Source organism: Conger conger, chromosome 1 (assembly GCF_963514075.1).
Source record: "Conger conger chromosome 1, fConCon1.1, whole genome shotgun sequence".
Classification (NCBI taxonomy): Eukaryota; Metazoa; Chordata; class Actinopteri; order Anguilliformes; family Congridae; genus Conger; species Conger conger.
Window position 1 is genome coordinate 90,925,280 of NC_083760.1, and position 15,647 is coordinate 90,940,926.

The following is a 15,647-nucleotide window of genomic DNA, read 5'->3' on the forward strand; positions in this document are numbered from 1 at the left end:
TATGTTTCAAACCCAAATTTCTAAATTATATCTTAAATGGAGTCAGATAACGAAGGTGAATGTATTGGCCCTACTGTAGAAATTCTTGGTCAGCCGGACCAGTAAAGAGCGGAAGGCAGATTTGGACTACTGTCTTTGTAACGTGGTTTATTCATTCGCTGATCTAGACTCTCCGCATTGCGGTCAGAGTAGAGGGGACCTTCCCCGTTGCCTCTGTCTGTACCCTGGGGTTCAGTGTGGCTCACTGGCATCCCTGCAGTGTTGTCATCCATGGGGCTGTTATTCCCCTGCTGGGTGAAGAACAGGCAGGGAAAGGATGGGAATGTTCAGCAGAAAGTTCCTGTTCATTTTCACATTGCATTTATTTACTGGACATATTTTCCATCTTACTGTGGCTACACCAGGGCTTGAACCACCAACCTTCCAGGTCCTAGTCATCAGCCATCAAGGCATCACCTTAGCCACTAGACTAGAAGCACCTTAGCCAGTAGTTTATTGGCACCTTAGCCACTAGACTACGAGCACCTTAGCCAGCAGTTTATAGGCACCTTAGCCACTAGACTACAAGCACCTTAGCCAGTAGTTGATAGGCACCTTATCCACTAGGCTACAAGCACTTTAGCCAGTAGTCTACAGACACCTTAGCCACTAGACTACAAGCACCTTAGCGAGTTGTCTCTCGGCACTCGGGACAGAATAATCATGAGCAGACTCTGGGATAATGTGAAAAATGGCAGGCGTTTAATATCCAAGGGGCAGATCCAAAACGTAATCCAGGGACAGGCACTTGTTGTAATGGAGGAGGATGGGTACATACGTGGTAATCAGAAGAGTAATCAAAAACACAAGGCAGAGTTTAAAAAACCAGGAGAATGTCCAAACAAGCAAAGGCACATATACAAAAATTCAAAACAGTCCAAAAACCAGGCAGAGACCACAAACCAGAAAATCCAAAATCAATTCTAGAAAGGTGCACCTAAGAAAGTGGTCACTGAGTGTATTCTGTACACACAAAAACACGTACATCTATGTCATATATTTCATTTTGTACTCCAGTTCCCTCCCACAGTCCAAAGACATGCAGGCTAGGCTGATTGGACAGTCTAAATTGCCTGTGGGTATGAGTCCAGGGTGGCGACCTGTCCAGGGTGTATTCCTGCCTTTCGCCCAATGTATGCTGGGATAGGCTCCAGCCCCACCGTGACCCTGTTCAGGATAAGCAGGTTATGATGATGATGGAAGGATGGATGGATGTTAATAAGAGCTGCTGATCACATTGTGTAAACAGTTCTGAGAGCGACGAATGTCCTTCTGGGCTACCGTACTCTTGTGCCCAGTGAGGGGCTCTGCTGGGCTCTGTGTCTGAGTGAGAGCAGGGTGCATGTTTTATATTAGGTGATAGTACTCTTGTGCCCAGTGAGGGGCTCTTCTGGGCTCTGTGTCTGAGTGAGAGCAGGGTGCATGTTTTATATTAGGTGACAGTACTCTTGTGCCCAGTGAGGGGCTCTGCTGGGCTCTGTGTCTTAGTGAGAGCAGGGTGCATGTTTTATATTAGGTGATAGTGCTCTTGTGCCCAGTGAGTGGGGTGCAGTGAGGGACCCTGCTGGGCTCTGTGTGGCTGTGGGTGGAATGGCTTCATGATGAATGGTAAATGGTTGGCATTTATATGGCGCCTTTATCCAAAACACTGTACAATTGATGCTTCTCATTTACCCATTCATACACACACTCACACACCAATGGCGATTAGCTGACATGCAAGGCACCGGCCAGCTCGTCAGGAGCATTTGGGGGTTAGGTGTCTTGCTCAGGGACACTTCGACACAGCCCGGGCGGGGGATCGTACCGGCAACCCTCCGACTGCCAGACGACTGCTCTTACTGCCTGAGCCATGTCGCCCTTCATGTCAGACGTGAAGCACCTGACCACAGACCACAGAGGAAGTTAACTTCTCTCTGCATGAATTAAGGATGTGATGCAGTTCAAAACATGAAGGCCCTACAATTAAAAAAAGGAATTATAAGCTTTATTCATAGTGTTGCATTTTCCAAAATACATGTAATACAATGAACATTCAGTGAGCACTTTATTATTTATTCACATTCTGTAAACTCTCATGACTGTTGTGTGTTAAAATCCCAGGAGATCAGCAGTTTCTGAGATACTCTAACCACCTCGGCAGGCACCAACAATCATTCCACGGTCAGAGTCACTGAGGTCACATTTCTTCCCCATTCTGAGGTTTGGTATGAACAACAACTGAACCTCATTACATTTACTTTACATTACAAGGCATTTAGCAGACGTACAACGTTATCCAGAGCTACGTACAACGAAGTGCAGATCAAAACAGGGTCAAGTGCGAAGAGGACCTGAGAGGACAGTACAGTTCCAAGTCCTAGTGTAACCATACAGATAAAATCGGAATCCTTGAAGAATACATCAACTTACAAACTAACATACCACTGTTGGCAGCTAGAATACCCCGAGTACAACAATACCCCGAGCTAATACAAAAATCAACAATATCTATACAACTGTATAAGTGCCATTACAGTCTATGGCATATATAAGACTAATCATGGTGGTGAGTTAGGGAGGGAAAGGTGTCGCCTGAAGAGATGAGTCTCAGGTCTGCGCTTGAAAGAGCTTGGAGACTATGCCGTTCTAACATCCACGGGAGGTCATTCCACCACCGTGGGACCAGGACAGACAGCAGTCCTGGGCGAGAAGTGCAGGTGTGGCGAGGGGGAGGCGCCAGACGGCATGAAGTGGCAGAACGGAGGGGTCTTGTTGGTGTATAGGTCTTGATAAGGGATTGAATATATTCAGGGGCTGATCCCTTTACTGCCTGGAACACGAGCACCAAAGTTTGAAATTTGATGCGAGCCATAACAGGCAGCCAGTGGAGGTTACTGAGCAGGGGGGTGACATGTGAATGTCTGGGAACATTGAATACCAGATGGGCTGCAGCATTCTGGATCAGTTGTAAGGGTCTGATGGTAGATGCTGGAAAGCCGGCCAGCAGAGAATTGCAGTAGTCCAGGCGGGAGAGGACCATTGCTTGGACAAGGAGCTGAGTGGAGTAGGTGGTGAGAAAGGAACGTCTTGACCATGCATGCTTTTAAGTTAAATGGTAAATGGCAGGCATTTATATAGCGCCTTTATCCAAAGCACTGTACAATTGATGCTTCTCCATTCACCCATTCATACACACACTCACACACCGACGGTGATTGGCTGCCATGCAAGGCCCCAACCAGCTCGTCAGGAGCATTTAGGGGTTAGGTGTCTTGCTCAGGGACACTTCGACACAGCCCGGGCGGGGGATCGAACCGGCAACCCTTCGACTGCCTGACAACTGCTTAGTGTACATGATTAATGAATGAAATGAATGCACTGGTTTACAGGTTTAACCTAATAAAGTGCTGTGTATATATAAATAAAGCAATATCATTATTCCCTATTGGTACCTACAGAATATAGCCACATGAGCATTACAGCTCAATAAAATATTTTAAAGGTCCCATTTTGTGTATTTTCCAGTGTTATATTTAGGTCCTGATAAGGTGGTGTTTGCTGGTTTTCTCTATGCAGTTTTAAATGTCCATTCTCCAGCACCTCTCATGAGCTTTACCGAAAACAGGCTGTTTTCGTGACTGGGTCTTAAGGGCTCATTGACCTTAATGAACCACTGTTCTGATTGGCTGGTTAGCACCAACTAACTGAAGTCTGTTATTTGATTTGTTCCGGATACAAGGTGGCCCGTGCTGAAGCAAACAAGCGTATCGTTGTGATGTCGCTACGTGGAATTCCAAACGGCTCGTTTAAATGCACATCTTCATACGGATTGTGTGGATTTATTTGGCGGCTGTGCTTCTTGATACTTTCATTCCCATTAGAAAGTATTCACCAATTACTGCCCTCCAAGCTGGCAAGCCCCGCCTCTAAGCATAGCGTCCCACTGATAGGGTTTTTTCTTTTTTTTTTGCAGGCAAAACATGAAGGCTTTATCATGTTTGCAAATAAGAATAAACTTTATTCATAGTGACCAGAGGTTTACAGTTCTTTACAATGCTTAAACAAACCATAATACATCAATATGCACAATCAAGCAACATATTTAACTATTTAACTAAAATATTATCTTAAATTGGTAAAATCAGAATCTGAGTCGATAAAACAAAGCATTGTAAAATGAAGACAAAACAGTGTGATGTTAACATGAACAATAATATATCAGTACCTATAATAAAATGATATTTGCATATATAAAGAGAACACATAAAATGATGCATCATGTTGATCCCAGACAGAAACTGCAAAAATGGTCTCAGTATGTGAGCAATAGAGGGAGGAACACATGACTCATTATATGTGAACCATGACACAGCCTAAACTACACAGTGCCTACATCATAGTCAGCACATTGCATTCATTTAGCAGATGCGCTTACACAGAACATCTTCCCATACAATGACAGAGAACTCATGTGCATATACATGAGTTATGAGTGTGTGTGTAGCAGGGTTATACTGTGTGTAAGGGTGTTATAGGAGTGTGTGTGTGTAGCAGGGTTATACTGTGTGTAAGGGTGTTATAGGAGTGTGTGTGTAGCAGGGTTATACTGTGTGTAAGGGTGTTATAGGAGTGTGTGTGTAGCAGGGTTATACTGTGTGTAAGGGTGTTATAGGAGTGTGTGTGTGTGTGTGTGTGTGTAGCAGGGTTATACTGTGTCTAAGGGTGTTATAGGAGTGTGTGTGTAGCAGGGTTATACTGTGTGTAACAGTGTTATAGGAGTGTGTGTGTAGCAGGGTTATATACTGTGTGTAAGGGTGTTATAGGAGTGTGTGTGTAGCAGGGTTATACTGTGTAAAGGTGTTATAGGAGTGTGTGTGTAGCAGGGTTATACTGTGTGTAAGGGTGTTATAGGAGTGTGTGTGTGTAGCACGGATATATACTGTGTGTAACAGTGTTATAGGAGTGTGTTTTTTGCAGGGTTTTCTGTGTGTACGGGTGTTATAAGAGTTTGTGTGTAGCACGGTTATATACTGTGTGTAACAGTGTTGTAGGAGTGTGTTTGGAGCAGGGTTATACTGTGTGTAAGGGTGTTATAGGAGTGTGTGTGTAGCAGGGTTATACTGTGTGTAAGGGTGTTATAGGAGTGTGTGTGTGTGTGTGTGTGTGTGTGTGTGTGTGTGTAGCAGGGTTATACTGTGTGTAAGGGTGTTATAGGAGTGTGTGTGTAGCAGGGTTATACTGTGTGTAACAGTGTTATAGGAGTGTGTGTGTAGCAGGGTTATATACTGTGTGTAAGGGTGTTATAGGAGTGTGTGTGTAGCAGGGTTATACTGTGTAAAGGTGTTATAGGAGTGTGTGTGTGTGTGTGTGTAGCAGGGTTATACTGTGCGAAAGGGTGTTATAGGAGTGTGTGTGTAGCAGGGTTGTACTGTGTGTAAGGGTGTTATAGGAGTGTGTGTGTGTAGCACGGATATATACTGTGTGTAACAGTGTTATAGGAGTGTGTTTTTTGCAGGGTTATACTGTGTGTACGGGTGTTATAAGAGTTTGTGTGTAGCACGGTTATATACTGTGTGTAACAGTGTTGTAGGAGTGTGTTTGGAGCAGGGTTATACTGTGTGTAAGGGTGTTATAGGAGTGTGTGTGTGTAGCAGGGTTATACTGTGTGTAAGGGTGTTATAGGAGTGTGTGTGTGTAGCACGGATATATACTGTGTGTAACAGTGTTATAGGAGTGTGTTTTTTGCAGGGTTATACTGTGTGTACGGGTGTTATAAGAGTTTGTGTGTAGCACGGTTATATACTGTGTGTAACAGTGTTGTAGGAGTGTGTTTGGAGCAGGGTTATACTGTGTGTAAGGGTGTTATAGGAGTGTGTGTGTGTAGCAGGGTTATACTGTGTGTAAGGGTGTTATAGGAGTGTGTGTGTAGCAGGGTTATACTGTGTAAAGGTGTTATAGGAGTGTGTGTGTGTGTGTGTGTGTGTAGCAGGGTTATACTGTGCGAAAGGGTGTTATAGGAGTGTGTGTGTAGCAGGGTTATACTGTGTGTAAGGGTGTTATAGGAGTGTGTGTGTGTAGCACGGATATATACTGTGTGTAACAGTGTTATAGGAGTGTGTTTTTTGCAGGGTTATACTGTGTGTACGGGTGTTATAAGAGTTTGTGTGTAGCACGGTTATATACTGTGTGTAACAGTGTTGTAGGAGTGTGTTTGGAGCAGGGTTATACTGTGTGTAAGGGTGTTATAGGAGTGTGTGTGTGTAGCAGGGTTATACTGTGTGTAAGGGTGTTATAGGAGTGTGTGTGTAGCAGGGTTATACTGTGTAAAGGTGTTATAGGAGTGTGTGTGTGTGTGTGTGTGTGTAGCAGGGTTATACTGTGCGAAAGGGTGTTATAGGAGTGTGTGTGTAGCAGGGTTATACTGTGTGTAAGGGTGTTATAGGAGTGTGTGTGTGTAGCACGGATATATACTGTGTGTAACAGTGTTATAGGAGTGTGTTTTTTGCAGGGTTATGCTGTGTGTACGGCTGTTATAAGAGTTTGTGTGTAGCACGGTTATATACTGTGTGTAACAGTGTTGTAGGAGTGTGTGTGTAGCAGGGTTATACTGTGTGTAAGGGTGTTATAGGAGTGTGTGGGTAGCAGGGTTATACTGTGTGTAACAGTGTTATTGGAGTGTGTGTGTAGCAGGGTTATATACTGTAAGTGTGTGCACTAATGGTGTTATAGGAGTGTGCGTGTGTGTTGCAGTTTGTGTTTTGTGTTTACTTTAGTTCCATTTGTCTAATATTACAGTTTGTTTAAAGATCTGAAACCATTCAGTGTGACAAATATTGAACGACAGAGGAAAACAGGAAGAGGCCAAATACTTGTTCATGGCACAGTATGTGATACTTTGAGAGAAAATGGCTGCTGCTTGAAGGTGTGTGAGTGGGCCAGTAGAGGGCACTCTTCTATCTGAACCTGATTAAATCCAGTGCGCCTTCTTCTGAGTGATGATTGATTTCCAGATGTTTTCCACATTGTGAACACTTACCTCGTCCACATAATAACAGCTATTAGTGCAAGAGTCACTATGCTTCCAACAACTGCACACACAAGTTCTGTCCAATCCCCTGCTGGAAGTAAACAGACATAGCATTTACATGTATGTGTAGGAATACAGCAGAGACTACAATTCAAAAGTGTAAACAACAAGGCTAGAAGTACGATGCTAGGCATAATGATAATATTATTAAATCCAAGTTAGGGCTGGCGACCAGCACGGGAACCAGATATGGGCCTGCATACTCAAATTCCCCCAAAAATATCAACTATATCAAAATGGTGGAGATGTACTGTCGGTCTCTTGGGAGGACACAGATGTGTGAACCAAAGAGAGGCAAACAGCCTCTTTGTATGGAATGCATACATGAAATACAAACAAATGTGCAGTGTTACTGAGATGTGTTCGCACTGGTAAGGGGCCACCAAGTAACCAGAGACCACTGGCATCAGTTTGGATGTGTCCCTGATACATCGGGTAAAACTTTAGGTTTTAAAGTAGTTATTAATGAATGCTTTAATGTCCCATACTGCAGCTGAGTTTACTTGGCTGGTCCAGCAGTAGAAAGTGGTCTATAATCTTCCAGAGACTCAGACAAAACGGACCTTCATCCACATTCTCAGAAGTATCTCAGAAGGACAGCTGAGATGGGGAAATCCAAGTTCATGGGGCTATTTTTGCAACAAAATACGAGAAGGACTTTCAGTTTTGGAACCAAGATTTTCCACCTCTGCTATGACTACCATACTAAGATCAGATATGCAGGTCGTTTATAGCAGACACCCAAACAGATAGAATCACCCTTGTTAAAAATAACAGACAACATTACTGTACATCGCTTACTCACCTTTAATATTGACTGCATTGGCAGCTCCGTGTGTGTTCTGTGCCAGGCAGAAGGTCTGTTCTAGACCTTACGTTTGTTCATAAAAAGTGTTATTTTAACTCCAGGTATAAGCATGGATAAACAGCAGATGTTTAAAAGCAGAGAAAATCCCTTTTTCAACTTGAAATTTGATGAAAGTTTGCGATGAGTGACAGGTTGTGCCTTCATGCAAAATAGATTTGAAGCTCAAAATTCAATAAAGCTGCTTTATTTTAGGGGTCAGTTTTTTAGCCTTTGGACAAGAGTATACAGAATGCTAAGACTACACAAGGGTTAAAAGGCATTACATTACATTACATTAATGCCATTTGGGTGACGCTCTTATCCAGAGCGACGTACATTTGATTAGACTAAGCAGTCTTGATCCTCCCCTGGAGCAATGCAGGGTTAAGGGCCCTGCTCAAGGGCCCAACGGCTGTGCGGATCTTATTGTGGTTACGCCGGGGATTCGAACCACTGACCTTGTGGGTCTCAGTCATGTACCTTAACCACTGCACTAAAAGCAGACTTTAATTTGACATTTACATCCATGTTGTGTGCTCTGTGTAGGAATCACAGCCCTCACGGTACATAGTCAATAATACTTTCACATTTAACTGCATTTTTAAAGTTAATCAGATCATTTTCCTTTTCGTCCTTCATCCTTTTATCTTACTGATTTCTAATATCAGAGTTTATGGGATTAATCCTGCCGTTCAAACACATAGACGGGAAATTCACAGCCTACAAGGTAACTGCTGGAGATCAATAGAAACATTGAAACAGAATTCTGGCCTTACCTTGCACTGTGAGCAGGAGAGCAGTGGAGTTCTGGGCTCCGTGGGTGTTCTTTGCCTCACAGTAGTACTTTCCACTGCTCCAGGAGCTGAATTTAGAAATGGTCAGACTCTGTCCTGAGCCTGCCTGCCAGACTCCAGTTCCAGACTCCTTAAACCAGGTGTATCTCTGCACTGGTGGGTTGGCCTCGCTGCTGCAGGTCAGAGTCACTGAACTGCCCTCCTCTATTACAGCAGAGGGGCTCACTGATACTGAGACTCTTTTAGGACGATCTGGAAGAGGGAAGAAGTGTTTGTAGTTTCACGTGGAATCTAAACTGGACTCTGGCACACGTATAGTGCTTTCAAATAATGAAATTATTAATTTCCAGCATTCATGTTTCAGCTAATAAATAAAATCAGTAAACATAAGTTGCAGTTTAAGTGAAATCTGTACATTAGCATGCAGCAATCTGTAGAATTTCACGGTACATTTAGGCTGAATGCTTTGAAACCTGTGTGATGTGTCAAACATTTCTACAGTGTTGATGACATCACCAATAGTGTGAAACACACAAGTCTGGCCTCCTGTACTCACAGTTCACAGTAAGAGCCACTGCAGGGGAGGGGAGAAGCTCAGATCCTTTTACAGCACAGGAGTATGTGCCTCCATCTTCACTGCTGGCTGTGAGCTGGTGTGTCTGGGTGGTGAAGGACAGAGGAGACCCATCCCTGAACCAGGTGAAGGCTGGGCTGCCAGTCAGAGTGCAGGTGGTGCTACAGGTCAGTGTTACACTCTGTCCCTCTGTCACTGAGCCAGGATTCACCCTCACCTGTAGAGCTGCAAACAAATGAAAACTGTAAAAACATCCCTCCCTTCCCCAGTCTTCCATTCAGAGATATGGGAGAAGAATCCTCTGAGCTCATCGCATTAAATGGTTACCTGTAACTGTCAATGAGACACCAGATCGGCCAGAATATTTTCCATCATGGTTTGTCAGGAACCTGAAGCGATATGTTTGTGAATCACTTTCTCTCAGTTGTTTTATTCTAAAAGTGCAGTCACTGATCTGATTCCCACAGTACTCCACACGACCAGAGTACTCTGGGTCCAGGGACAGGTCTTTAGGCTCCTGTGGATTGTGCCTGCGAATAAACCAGAATGCTTTCTGCACTCTGTAAGGTTGGTCAGAAAATTGTCCATTACAATATTCATAATAATATGGGGGATGAAAGTAAGCACAGTGCATGTCTACTGAAGACCCCTTTAAGGCACAGATTCTCTCAGGGGTGTAAGTCACTCCCCATCCGTCCTGGCCAAGAACACCTGAAAAACACACACACACACACACACACACACACACACGCACATACATGCACACGCACACACACACACACACGCACACATACACACACACACACATACACACATACACCCACACCCACACACACACGCACGCACATGCACACACACACACACACACACACACGCACACACACACATACACACGCACACACATACACACACACACACACACATGCACACACACATACACACACACACACACACAAACACACAACTCATTACAGATCATGGATTACATAAATATAAATGAAGATGATGTCTTCATGACAACTCGACTGAACTCTGTCTCAGGTTCAAAGCTGGGTGTGAAGAGGAACTTCATCATAAAAAATAATCTCTCGCTCATTCACTTCAAGTTGCTTTATTGGCATGACAGAAGATTACATTTTGTTCTATATACATCTATATATAAAAACATACATTTAAAACTTTACGATATTTAACATGAAAGACTAGAAACAAATGAACACTAACCATCCATTAGAATAATAACTACAAATGTGGGGAAAAAAAAAAATATATATATTTACATAGATACATATTGATTTATCTATTTACTAATTTATTTTGTGCTCCTTGTCGCTCACTGTCCCTAAGACGCTGGCACACACTGAAACATCATAACTGCATTAAAACAAAAAACTTTAACAAGCACTTTACCTGACACAGACAGGAGGGCTATAAAGGTGTTGAAGAGCATGGCTGCATCAGATATATGAGACACAAATACAGATATGAGTTATTATTTTACACTGTAAAAATGAATGGCATTGAAGAACAACATGTGTGAGTATTCTCTATACTCTCATTGTAACAGATGCTACACAAGAGCACACAGTGAGTTATTGTGCTGTTACACTGTGTGAGTATTCTCTATACTCTCATTGTAACAGATGCTACACAAGAGCACACAGTGAGTTATTGTGCTGTTACACTGTGTGAGTATTCTCTATACTCTCATTGTAACAGATGCTACACAAGAGCACACAGTGAGTTATTGTGCTGTTACACTGCGTGAGTATTCTCTATACTCTCATTGTAACAGATGCTACACAAGAGCACACAGTCTGTCACGTCCGTGCCCCATTTCTATTATTTTTCCCTTTTCTATGATCTTCAGGTCAGTTTTTGAACTTTGCCTGTTTGGATTATGCTCTGCCTGCCCCTTATCTGCCTGCCTTCATTAAACCTGCCATTTCTCATAACCCCTGAGTCTGCGCTTGGCTCCTCTGTCCCCCAACCCTGACACTTACACAAATACACTGATATTTGTCTGGAATAAACAGACAGCTTTTACAGTTATTCAATAATTTCTCACCAGTAAATTTGATCCAACTTTTCAATTCTTCTCCCAAAAAAATATTGGAACATAATTTTGATGAAATTCAATGATGTGATAAAACACTTACCAGGAGAGAGGTTTGGGGCTTTGTGGATCAGGGCTCAGTGTTTTGCTAAATGAATGTAAAACAGCCTGACTGACAGAGCAGCAGGACTGAAGATGAGAAGAAAGTAGTTGCAGTAAATGTAAATATAGAATGAGCTCAGCTTCTGGGTGCCACAGCTCTTCCGTTTCCTTTTTATAAACTGAATGCACAGAAGAAAACACGTTCAGTAATTTGCTTTGTGCCTGATTGGGGCCAATGTGCATTTTTTATTTTAAGTGATAGATTTTTATTTTTTTATTATAATTAACAATACACAGAGTACAGCCATCCAAACAGTACAGAGGTGTCATTTATCCTTCATCCTTTTTATTTTTTTGTGGTGGAAAGATTTTTATTATTTCAGCAACCCCCATGTAAGCCGGAAATCATGAACATTTGGTCTCAGGCGCTGGTCAGCTTGCTGACTTCCCTCTCCCGGAGCATACATTGTTAGCCCCCACCTTTTGGCCCCCATGCCTGTGGGGGGGAGCTAGAGAAGGGCTCCTGGAGGCGCCTTCCTGGGCCCTCTCACATTCCTTGCAGGGTTTGAGCACAGGAATACTGGAGATGGCATGAAGATGTTTCATGATAATCCCAGGTCAGAATATAGTAATGTTTGGTGTTATTCTGATTGGTTCAGTGCGACTGGTGTAATGGTCTAGTTTTTGTAACAGTCTACCTTTGATATCATAACCATCCAGGAGCCGAGGGAAAACTGGGCAAAAGCTGTCTCTGTAGAAGTCATTTGTTTTAGCTCCCTGACCAAGGTCTCACTGGTGGGAGTTTGGCTGTAAATTCCAGATGGGTGACCCATTTTTAGGGTCAAGAACAAAGGCCTGGATTTTGGAGATCAGGAGAAGAAATCAAGCAAGCTGGGGTTTTGTCTCCTTTCCTTTAATTCACCCAAATCAGGTTTATCCGAAAGGTATATTCCCATGAAAGGTACAAATACATATTCACAGCATAATGCAGTTATCATGAAAACTCCCAGCTACATCATTCATAGATATAATATCTTGCAACCTTTTCCCATGACCATCCGACATCTGATCCGCTCCTTACAGAACACATCTCAACCCACAGTCAGCCCTACTACCCTGGGTATCCAAAGGCAAAGTGGGACTCAGGAAGGGCTGCCATTTGTGAGGAACCTGAGAGCTGGGGCTTCTGGTATGTGTCAAAGGAACAGAGGACAATACTGTCTGGACTGCCTTCGGGGAGTTTCAGGCCATCGGCGCCAAAGGAGATTACATTACATTATTGGCATTTGGCAGACGCTCTTATCCAGAGCACCAGGTAGTTGACTAGACTAAGCAGGTGACAATCCTCCCCTGGAGCAATGCAGGGTTAAGGGCCTTGCTCAAGGGCCCAACAGCTGTACGGATCTTATTGTGGCTACACTGGGATTCGAACCACCGACCTTGTGTTTCCCAGTCATTTACCTTAACCACTACGCTACAGGCCGCCCCATTAGGGGAAGATGTATGAGTGGTTTCAGGGCAGTTAGGTCACAGGGAAGAGAGTGCGCTCCAGAACATTGGTGACCTCTCCCGTGACCCCATACCTGGTCACTTCCAAGGGGAAAGACATAATGCCACAGTGCCCTCATTTGGGCACTGCTGTCATTACACCAGTGACTGCTCTCTTAGATTAAATATACAAAACTGCTGTTGAGATAGTAAATAGACCCGGTAAAACCTTGAAAACATTGCCCATGTGATCCTTGTATTATTGCATTATGTCTTGTAATGGTAACAGGAATTGCATGTAAAATGGATAATCAGGAGGGAAGTTTCATGATAACTGCAACATAATAAAACATAAGGGTAATCTGTTTGGTATGGATGTGATCCGTTAAAATCAAGGAATCAGATGAGATACATTTCATACCAAATGGAGTTTAATAAACTCAAGGGGAATAAACTCTGGGAATCATCTCAATTTCCCTAATAACAGCCCCCAAGTGTGGGGGGTCTAAATTCAAGATTTGACCACCCCTCCAGGTTGATTTAGGGCACTGCCGCCTGGTTCAAACATGTGATTTGGCATAAAAGCAAGGAAGTATTCTAAAGCTAATAACCTACCTGTCTGCGAATAAATTATTTTGTTTGTAACTTGCGTGATCTCCATGACTCTAATTCAACTTCTACCTTTTTCAGCCTAAATTACGACTGAATACTTAGGGGGACAATATTGACCAAAGACCAACTGATCAGTGGCTTGTTACTTTAGTGGTGTTTCCAAGCTGGGAAAGGCAGCCAAGTTCGGCCCAAAGGATTGGTGGTGCATGGCTCTTGTAATTTAATGCGAAGGGAACCCATGGGCATTTCTACGCCGGTTCCTGTCAAGTTAGCTCTAAGGAGCCCTCGAAATGCACACCGACCTGGGCTCGCAACTATCATGTCAATATAGTGCATGTATTGTGTTGGCTAGACCCTCAGCCTCTGAGTTTCTCCGCCGAACTGAGATTCAGCAATAATGCTAATCCCGGGAGCATATATTGAGTAATGGTGGCGCAGGTAAGAGTCGAGTGTAATCACTCCCGAGGTTCGCATATGTTTCAAACCCAAATTTCTAAATTATATCTTAAATGGAGTCAGATAACGAAGGTGAATGTATTGGCCCTACTGTGGAGATTCTTGGTCAGCCGGACCAGTAAAGAGCGGAAGGCAGAGTGGTACTACTCTCTTTGTAACGTGGTTTATTCATTAGCTGATCTAGACTCTCCGCATTGCGGTCAGAATAGAGGGGACCTTCCCTGTTGCCTCTGTCTGTACCCTGGGGTTCAGTGTGGCTCACTGGCATCCCTGCAGTGTTGTCATCCACGGGGCTGTTATTCCCCTGCAGGGTGAAGAACAGGCAGGGAAAGCATGGGAATGTTCAGCGGAAAATGTTCCTGTTCATTTTCACATTGGAGTTATTTACTGGACATATTTTCCATCTTACTGTGGCTACACCAGGGCTTGAACCACCAACCTTCCAGGTCCTAGTCATCAGCCATCAAGGCATCACCTTAGCCACAAGACTAGAAGCACCTTAGCCAGTAGTTTATAGGGACCTTAGCCACTAGACTAGAAGCACCTTAGCCAGTATTTTATAGGGACCTCAGCCACTAGACTACAAGCACCTTAGCCAGTAGTTTATAGGCACCTTATCCACTAGGCTACAAGCACTTCAACCAGTAGCCTACAGGCACCTTAGCCACTAGACTACAAGCACCTTAGCGAGTAGTCTATCGGCACTCGGGACAGAATAATCATGAGCAGACTCGGGGATAATGTGAAAAATGGCAGGCGTTTAATAACCAAGGGGCAGATCCAAAACGTAATCCAGGGACAGGCACTTGTTGTAATGGAGGAGGATGGGTACATACGGGGTAATCAGAAGAGTAATCAAAAACACAAGGCAGAGTTTAAAAAACCAGGAGAATGTGCAAACAAGCAATGGCACATATACAAAAATTCAAAACAGTCCAAAAACCAGGCAGAGACCACAAACCAGAAAATCCAAAATCAATTCTAGAAAGGTACACCTAAGAAAGTGGTCACTGAGTGTATTCTGTACACACAAAAACACGTACATCTATGTCATATATTTCATTTTGTACTCCAGTTCCCTCCCACAGTCCAAAGACATGCAGGCTAGGCTGATTGGAGAGTCTAAATTGCCTGTGGGTATGAGTCCAGGGTGGCGACCTGTCCAGGGTGTATTCCTGCCTTTCGCCCAATGTATGCTGGGATAGGCTCCAGCCCCACCGTGACCCTGTTCAGGATAAGCAGGTTATGATGATGATGGAAGGATGGATGGATGTTAATAAGAGCTGCTGATCACATTGTGTAAGCAGTTCTGAGAGTGACGAATGTCCTTCTGGGCCACCGTACTCTTGTACCCAGTGAGGGGCTCTGCTGGGCTCTGTGTCTGAGTGAGAGCAGGGTGCATGTTTAATATTAGGTGATAGTACTCTTGTGCCCAGTGAGGGGCTCTGCTGGGCTCTGTGTCTGAGTGAGAGCAGGGTGCATGTTTTATATTAGGTGATAGTACTCTTGTGCCCAGTGAGTGGGGTGCAGTGAGGGACCCTGCTGGGCTCTGTGTGGCTGTGGGTGGAATGGCTTCATGATGAATGGTAAATGGTTGGCATTTATATGGC